This window comes from Octodon degus, unplaced genomic scaffold (genome assembly GCF_000260255.1).
Source record: "Octodon degus isolate 3935 unplaced genomic scaffold, OctDeg1.0 scaffold00156, whole genome shotgun sequence".
Lineage (NCBI taxonomy): Eukaryota > Metazoa > Chordata > Mammalia > Rodentia > Octodontidae > Octodon > Octodon degus.
Genome location: NW_004524732.1, coordinates 6,366,914 through 6,376,534, shown reverse-complemented (window position 1 = coordinate 6,376,534; position 9,621 = coordinate 6,366,914).

The window sequence follows — 9,621 nt, the reverse complement described above, 5'->3', positions numbered from 1 at the left end:
GAAAAAGCCTGCGCACAGGCCTCCCGCAGGGAGGCTGGAGAAGCCTGGCCTTGGAAACCAGAGTTAGCTGAATTTCCGGGGAAGTGACATGCTAAGAAGCGCTGTCACCCAATAGATAAGTCCCTGTGGCCACTTGGGGTGGAGTGGGGAGAGGGATGGAGACAGCTGCCCAGTCAGATACTGAGGAGGTGAATCAACAAGACCAGAATAGCACGGATGGGCTGTAATAGAAAGAATGATGAGAAAGAGGAGGAACCTCAGGCCTCTAATCCAAGGATGAAAGGTGTGGGCAGTGCCTGAGGCTGAAGGAAGTTGGGGAGGACAGGAGTCAGCTCAGGAAGGAAAGGGCTGTGGAGGGGAGGAGTCCAGCAGGCACTGGCTGTAAGTCTGCATGGGAGGGGAGAGGCCTACAAAGATGGAGGGAGAGCACAGGTCACACAGGAAGGCTCACAGGTCAGGCAGGACCAGGGAGGCCCCAGGCTGAGAGCGCAGAGGATGACAAGGGGCCGACAAGCCAAGAACCCCATTCAGGCCCTGGGCTGGATGTTTCTCAAGCCTCTCTCCTGACCCAGAATCCCCAAGCCTTTGAAACGTTGGGAATCAGCTGCCCAGAGTAGGAGTCTGGGTCTGAGGTCTGGGTTCCAATCAGTCTGCTGCCACCAAGCAGCTTTGGTGTGGCTTTAGGTGTGCCACCGCCTCTCTAAGATGACTGGGGACATTCTGGAGCTTGTGTTTATAAGACTGAGTAGGATTTCCACATATCCAAGTCTGTAAGCTACTGTTCAGGACTCAGGTGGGAGGCCAAGAACTAGACTTCCAGGAAAGGCACCTTTTAATCCTCAGATAGCTTCATAAAAGGCCAAAAGTGGATGGGATTAGGACTCATCCAAGATCAACATTTCACTTTTGCAGTGGCTACTACTATTAGGCAAATCACAGTTTACTGAAGCACTAGTCTGTATTTTCACATAGGAAGTCCGCTTTTGAAGTTGGACTCACCCAGTAATCACCTGAGCGTGGAAGCTCTTTAGCGAGCCAACAATCCTGTAGGCGATGCTCAGGAGAGGACTCAGCGTGATTGCTCCTCTACAAGTTCCTCTCATAAACCCTCCTTCCATCAGCTTCCCTCAGCCTGACCTCTAGCTGGAAGCTACACACCCAATCTTTGGCCCTTCCACTCTTTGTTCCCTTTTCCCCAAACTCCTTCCTTCAATTCTGAATTTAGAATCCTCCCTCCCTCCGATAACCTATCCAAGCACCATCCACCTCCACGTTCTCACGCGTCCTGCCCCCCCAGCAGCGCCCAGTTCTTCTGCTTACCTTTGCATTCTCCGGACACCATGGCAGGCACCGTGGCAGCATCCACTGTGGCATTGTCCTGGGCCATGTCTGTGCCTCTGCTTAGCATTTGTGGGTAGAGAGCAGCATCAGATATGAGCAGTTGATTAACACTGTCTGGCTTGGTCTCCCCATTGGTGGGGCCTGGTGTGACCAGCATAGCTGAACTCTCGGCTGTTCCAAGGCTGCTTCTGCCCAAAACAGGAGAGTCCGTAGCTGGGCCCAGCTCAGCTGTATCTGCTGGCACCAAAGCTGTGGTTGGGTCCAACCTTGCTGTGCCTGACTTGGACAGATCTGGAATTGTCCAAGCCAAGGCTGTGCTCCTTGTGGTCATCTCAGGCTTGGCTGAGCCTTCTGTGGTCATGTCTGGCTTGGCTGCATCTGCTGTAACCATGGATTTGCCCAGTTCATCTGGTTTTGTGGTTGCCAAATTCATGACCTTGCTGGGCTTGGTTGTCTCTGCTGTAGCCAAATTTATGGCTGTGCCAGACTTGTTTGTGCCTGCAGGAGCCAAGTTCTTGGTTTTGCTTGACTTGGCGGTACCTGCTGTGGATAGGTCTGTGGCTGAGCCCCGCTTGACATCCAGAGTGGAGAACTCCGTGCCTGTGTTCAGTGTGGATGTATCTGGTGTGGCCACCACATTGATGGCCAAGCTAGGTCCTTTGGTGTCCATTGTAGTTGGATGTCTGGTTATGTCTGGCCTTGCTGTGTGCACAGCAGACAAATTCATAACAGGGCCGGCCCTTGGGAGACATAGCTGGGGTCTGGGAATGCCCCTGGCCCGGGACTTGCCTCTTCCTGGAGAAGCTCTGCTGTGCGCTTGCCCCACAGGGCCTGGTCCAGGGAGGCTTGATGAACTCAGGGTTAGCCTAGACTGAAAAGGAAAGGCCAGGTACGAGCCTACCACGGGCTTCTCCACTGCAGGTGTCCTGCTGGGTGTGCTCTGCCCTGGGTTCCCTGGGCCTTCAGCGTGGACCCTGCTCTCTGGCCTTAGGGGCAGAGGAGGTGAACTTGCAGCAGAAAGTCTCCCTCCTCCGTGGATGCCAGCCTCTCTGCTCAGGGTGGGCAACTCTTCCCAGTGAGACATTGGGGGCTCCAGGGGCTGTGCGTGGCTGTTCTGACGAATTGTTAAGGAAATGGAGCTGAGTTTCCTGGGCACAAGGCTGTTGACAGGCAAGGAGCTCAGCGGAGCCCCTGGGGCAGTGCCAGCATCCTGTGGGGACATGCTCCGGGACCTGGCTCTCGGGCCTGATCTACCAGAAGTCTGCACATGGCTTTGAGGGAAGGCATCCAGACGGACAGTCTTCCTGAGGACAGGGATGAGGGGAGACACCCCTCCAGGGAACCGTGAGGGGTGGGTAGGTCGCCCCAGCATGTGGCCATGGGGGAAGGAGGCTCCAGGTCCTGGGACCCCGTGAGGCTGCATCTCTGGAGGAGCAGGGGCAAGGTTGTGTTCCATCCAGCTGTTCAGCTTTCCCTGAGGGATCACAGGAAAGAAAAACTCCCAGTAACAGAGGTGTCACCCACTGTGTCACCCTTCCTGACCACCAGCTTATCTGAAGGGACCTCATTTGGGGGACTCTCTTTGTATCTTCCTGCCACACCTACCTGCTACAGACTACACAGCCTCATTCACGTGGTCAGCGAGCTGCCACACGGCAGCTGTGGGAACAGCTAGTGAGCTGGATGCCCAGCCTGAGGGGACACAGCCTTGGGGTATATCCCTCCCCGTGTCCAGGCCCCAGTGAAGCCCCCTCTCTGAGGACAACTCCATGGCAGTGACATACACATTCAAGGACCCTGGAGGAGGACTTTGCCTACTGACAACCAAGCTGCCTCTCTCTTCCAGAAGGAAGGAAAAGGTTCTGGGTTCCCACAGCCTCTGGGTCAGAGGCCAGAGGTTGACCAGTTGGCTTGAGAATGGGATCTGGAGCTGGGGCTCCTATCCCAAACAGGAGAACATCTTGAGTTGATCTGGTATGGAGGTGGAGTCAGAAACAGAGCTGAGAGGGGCCCTGGAGAAGAGGGGCTGGGAAGTGGAGAAGTACTGGGTGCTCACAGAAGCACGCCTGTGCCGTGAACAAGCCACAGCCCCTGGCCTTGGAGAGACTGACATTCCCAGGGATGCCAGGCGGGAAAGTGGGCGGAGCTCTGCTTCAGTAAACACTGGGGGTAAGCAAGAGCCAGCCTCTGTGTCAACAGGGAAGACAGGCCTGGACTAGGATAATTCCAGCTGACACCCCAAGGCCAGAAAGTGTCGCACGTAAGCTGCACATAAGCTGGTGTTCAGGCCAGAGCAAAGATGCTTGGCCCTGCGGGATGACCTGGTCACAGGAATGGTCACTCAGGCAGCATGACAGAGATCAGAGGGGAAGAAAATTAAGACGAGGAGACTTAGGGATGTAGGCATGGACAGGGCAGGCTGGAGAAGGCTTTCTAGAGGTGGGGAGCCTGGTGTGCAGCAGGTGGCCTGGTAGACGATTGGGCACTCCCTGAGGTGGGCTTCTGGACCCCAGACGGCCAGCTAGTGCCTCTCCGGGCTCCACAGAATTTATCCGCGGGGCCAAAGTTGTTTCCTTTGCTTTCAATGCAGCAGACTGGACACCCCACCTGGGGCTAGGACAGAGCAGCCCAGGGGCGTTACTTCTGAATGCAGGGGGCTCGTGGAAGAGGGGAGCAATCTCAAGCTAGCTCTCTAAGGTCCAGAGTAGGGACAGCAAAGGTAGAAGAGCAGGAAGGTCCCCACCAGGGCTCAGGTGGTGTCTGCAGCCCCTTCTCACCCGCCAGCATCCAGGCCCACTCAGTCTCCATCCCCTGCCCACCTGGCCCGTCCCTGCCATCACTCATTCTCAGCCCATGCACCCATCACTCCATGACGCACTGCAACCAAACCACAGACACCTGCCCCCTCTGCCCACAGCCAGACAGCAGCGCCCAGACAGGACTGTGGAGATCTATTTGTCCTCACAGCCCCAGGCCCCCCCAGGCCCCTTACTAGGCCCCGATATCCTGCGCCCATGCGCGCGCGCGTGCACACACACACACACACACACACACACACACTCACCTACCTTGATCAGAAGACCAGGGCTGGCGGTTCTTGCTCTAGGAAGCTGGGGCCCTCACCTCCGCACCCAGAGGACATAGTGACAGTCAGGGACCTCATTCTCCTGCTGATCTCCAGAGCTCCCCCTCAGCCTCCAAGCCACAGTACTCAGGCCCGGACTCTCCCTGCAGCCCCATCCCAGCAGCCGGGCTGGGTTCTGGACGGGAGGAGCCGGCTCCTCGGGAGTGGGTGTCAGTGAATGGCTGCTCTGAGCCTCTGGAATCCTAAATGCCCAAGGGAGCCTCACAACAGCCAGGCCAAGCTGCTCTGAACTCAGGGCCAAGGGGGTGGCGCCCAGCTGCCCCCACCCCCAGATGTACCATATCACACAGAGCAGCCCTGGAAAAGATGCCCCAGTAAAGACAGTGACATGCCAGAGATACTGTCGCTCTGGCTCTCCCCAGGACAACCCCACTCCTGCTTTCGCTCCACAGCCCCCCATGCCCTGTTGGGTGCTGTGACCCTTAGCCCATCGCGTCCACATCCTCAAGTAGGCTGGAATTCCTGGAACTTGGCTCTACCCCTTATACAGCCATCTCCCCAGCCCCAGCTCATGCCAGCTGAACTCTATACTACACTCAAAGGTGACCCAGCCCTGTGCCTGACCTTGGGGAGACCCCCAAAGCCACCCAGCCTGGTTCTGGCAATGTGGGCTCCCTTGGCCTAGGACAGGTGCGCTCCTCCATGTTGCCACACTCCAGGTGATAGCAGTGGTAAAAATAATGGTGACAGTCTGGATGCAGTGGCCACACCTTTGCTCGGAGAAGCTGAGACAGGAGGATCACAATTTGGGCTCAACCTAGACAACTGAGCAAGACCCTGTCTCAAAACAAAAAAGTCCAGGGGCCGGGGAGATGGCTCAGTGGAATAAGCGCTTCCCTGGCAAGCGCAAGGACCTGAGTTCAATCCCCGGTTCCTCAAAAAAAAAAAAAGTCCAAGCTAGTCTGGGGATGTAACTCAATGCACAAGCCCTGGGTTCAACTTTTTGAAAATGATGATGATGATGATGATGATGATGATGATGATGATGATGATGATGATGATAAAAGCCTGCATTGCTGGGCATTTGCTCTGTGCCAGGCACTATGCCAGGCAGGAGGAGCTCACAGCCTGATCAGGAAGAGGAGGGTGTAAACAGATCCTTCCAGTAACTGACACAGGGCAGTGACACAGACGTCATCTGGGCACCCACCCCAGCTGGGCACTAGGCTAAGCGTTCTCCCAGTGTCTCCGTTCGTCTTTGCCTTGCCATCTGCTTTCTGCCAGTGAGGACACAGTGGCCCCCAGACACCGTGGAGTCTGGCCTGCTCCTTGGAGGCACTCTCTTTGGAATGAGCCCGACCTTCCTGTGGTGGTGGAAACAGTCTATGTCGGTGCCGCCCAGTCCAATAGTTCGCTAGCCACAGGTGGCTCCTGAGCACTCAGAGCGTGGCTCCGGGGCCCAAGGAACTGGACTCTCTCTTTTATTTTCTTGCGGTTTAATCTATGGCCATCATATCAGACAGGATAGTTCTGATGGGCCTGGATTTTCTTCTTTTCTGGCAAGAATCAGCCTTGGTGAGTTTCTGGAGAATAAATAAATGAACGAATGAAATGACTGACGGTGAATATGTGGGCCTCAGGTCCCCCTCCCCACTTCTTATCCATTCTCTCCCCTTCAAGCTTTAGCTTTTCAAACTGAGTGGATTCTGGTTACCAGGGCAACCCACTGGCAGTGTGGGTTCTGCCCCTCCCCCTTTCCTTAAAGCTGGGAGGAAAAACAGAGGTGGCTGAGGGAGGAGGCAGATCAGTTCTGCTGGGGCAGATTAGGGCCCGGGGATCTGCTGGGCTCACCTTCACCAAATAACCATATCTCCAAGTCAGGGGCCCCAGATTCTTCACCCACTTTGGCCAACAACCTCCTGTGTGACTTCTGTCACAGCTCTTGCCCTCCTGAGCCACAGTGGCCTGGCCGAGGGGGTACTGAGAGTTGGACCCAGAGGCTTTACACTTACCTGCCTTCCCAGCCCTTTTTTTATTATTATTTTGAGGGAAAGTGTTGCTAGATTGTCTCAGCTGAGCTGGACCTTGTGTTCCTCCTGCCTCAGCCTCCCAGAATTCTGGGATTATAGGCATAGGTCACCACACCTGCCTCTCAGCTGCCTTTTTAAATAGGGACCCCCATGCAGTTTCTTCTAGCTTGAGGATCTGGAACTCTCCAAGACACTTGTTCTCTGAGCTCCCTCAAGCACAAGGCCTGAGGACCATTCCTTCATCAGGGTCCTTCCTGTGAATTTACCTAACCCTGCTGCTCCCAACTTTGAGTGTCAACTGCCCTCTGGTGGCCAAAAGTGAAAATGATGACTGTCTATCTGCAGGAATCCTTCCCAGCAAGGATGTGGAAGTCAAGCCACTCAAGCCAAAAGTGGCCTCAGGGGACAAAGACCTCCAGTGTCCTCCACCGGAGGAGGACAGGCTCCAGGATCCCTCCACCCTGGGTCTGTTTAGAGCTGTGTGAGTTTAAACAAGACACTCGTTCTCTGAACTTGTTTCCTTCCTGTAAGGTAAGGATGGATCAGGTGGATGTGTCAAGCTAGGCTACTTAAGCTAAGCTAGTAATAATCCACGGGGCCTTCACCCCTAAGACCAACTGCTCACTCATGCCTCTTTTCTACTCTCTGAGGCCACCAGGGCTCTGCTTTGTGTCACCTCCAGCCCAGGCCCCAGGCTGGTGGAGGGGCTGCCAGGAGTGTGCACTGTGCATGGTCCACGTCAGCCCTGGAACTGTTCCCTCTGGGGCTGGAGTGTGACTGTGTGGTAGAGCATGCACTTAGCGTGCGGGAGACCTAGGCTCAGCCTGGGAAAAACAAACAAACAAACCAAAACCTGTTGCCTAGAGTTCTGATTCCCTTGTTTATTTGCCATCCACAATTTCCACTGAATCAGTTCCAACTGTTTGGAGCCACTGAGGCAGACAGACTCACCATGGTTCACGCAGGGTGGCTGCGGTTCCTTCCCGAGGCAGCCAGAGTGGAGAGCCATGGGGGTGGAACAATGAGAAGCCTGTGCCGCCCTCCCGCCACAGTCCAAACATTGCAGCCTCTCCCACGCAGGGACCCTGCGCATTCTCCCCTTCGCTCCTTCCTCTCTGAGCCAAACCCAGACACACTCATCCTTCCCTCCCTGAAGGCTCCCAGGTGGTGGGAAAGAAAAGCTCCAAGACCCTGCAAATCCCCCCAAAGTCTAGAAAGCACTCGTGCAGTGTGCTTCAACAGCGCCACTCCCAGCTCCCAGGAGTGAGCTGGCGTTGGCCTCTGTGAGTCTGCACTAGCTGATGTCTTGTCCCTTTACAGAGTAAGATTCTTATTCAACCTTCAAAACCCAGCTCAGTGGTAGCAAGCACAAGTCGCTGGGTTCAATGTCAAGAGTCCCCACCTTCTGGAAGCCTTAATAGCCAGCTTTCTTGGAAGTCAGGCATTCTGGCTGGTTGGCTGGTTGGTTGGCAGGCTGGTTGGCTGGCTGGTTGGTTGGTTGGTTGGTTGGTTGGTTGGTTGGTTGTAGTTTGTTTTGGTTTGATTTAGTTTGCTTTGCTTTGCTTTGGGTCGGGTTGGTTGGGTTGATTGGGTTGGTTGGGTTTGTGAGACAGTCTCATTAAGTCACTGAGTTGCCCAGAATGGGCCCCCACAGGCAATCCTCCTGCTTCAGCCTTGCAGAATGCCAGCGTTACAGGCATACACCATGGCACCCAGCCAAAAGCCAGGTGCTCTCCAGCTGTTTCCAATTTCTCATACACAGTTCCCTTCAGTGCACTCCTGTGTACAGCTTGCAAGCTCTTTGGGTTCAGGGACCCCATCTGTATCTTTGCATTCTTGGTGCCAGGCCTGGCGCTGGGGCTGGAGGGAGTGGGTACCCGACTTGCCTCTGTAGGACTCAAGAGCACAGCTGTACGACACTCAGCATTCATTCAGCAGCTTCCTCCCCACCTCTCCTTTGGCAGTTGCCACCACCAATGAGGCTGGCAGGGCAGGAGAAAAATGACAATGAACCTGAGGTGAGCTCAGCACAATGCCAGGCACTGGACCCGCGTCCTCTGTGATTTCAGAGCACACAGAAGCACAAGGCCATGCCTTTCAAATGAGCAGCTTCACAGAACTCACTCTTATTGGGCTTTGACCTCAAATTGCTTCCAGTCCCGCCTTCCCACACACCCCGCCGCCGGCCGGGTGGACAGGTCCTGCCTCTGGGGGTGGAGAGTCAGCCGTGGTGCCCGTAACAGCCCATCAAAGAGATTTCTTCTTCGTATTTTTTGGGTTTTTTTTTTTGTTTGTTTGTTTTTTGTTTTTTGGTTTTTGTTTTTTTTTTTTGGATAATCCCACTATGTAGTGCCAGCTGGCCTTGAACAGAACAGGCAGGCCTCAAACTCACAGCAATCCTCTTGCCTCAGCCCGGGATTACAGGTGTATGAAGAAGTAGAAACTTTGTCACGAGCAGTCTTTCCCTTCTATCACATGGAGGACCAAAATGACCTCTCCGTGTTTCCCCTGGGCCCTGGTAGGCAGGAAGCTCAGACGCGATGACACGAGCATCACAGAAGGAGTCAGAGCTGCGATGTGGGTGCTTCTCCATTCAGGATGGGGTTGCGCTGCCATGGAGTTGAAAAATGGTGAAGTTGAACCCTAGTAAGTCGGGGCTGTCTGTATTTCCTTCTAACGTACATGGGAGTGACTCCACCAGCTGCGACTTTCTTGGGTTCGCCGTGGGAAGAGCAGGCATGAACACACTTCTCCTGGGAGGTGCCCAGATGACAGCACCGAGGTCTGGGGAACCCCGTGCCTTGAAGACAGCCAGCTCTCCTGGGGGGTCACTTCAAGACCACTTTGAGGGTCACAGTCCACACCAGGCAATGTTCATAGCCATAAACACACTCACATTTCACTAGAAATGGCTAGAATTTCTAAAATGGCTAGAATTTATTTTCTTGTTTGTATTTTAGGGAAGAGTCGACGGGATGTTCAGGGTCTCACTACTAGATCAGACTCATAGTGATCCGCCTGTTTACAGCCTCCCTCCTAAGAGCTGGGATTACAGGTGCGCGCCACCATGCCCAGTCACAATTGCCATCTCAGCACGTCCCAGGGGTGGGGCCAGCATGGCAGGTCTGGGGATGGAACTCCGGCCCCTGTGCCTATTTGCATATG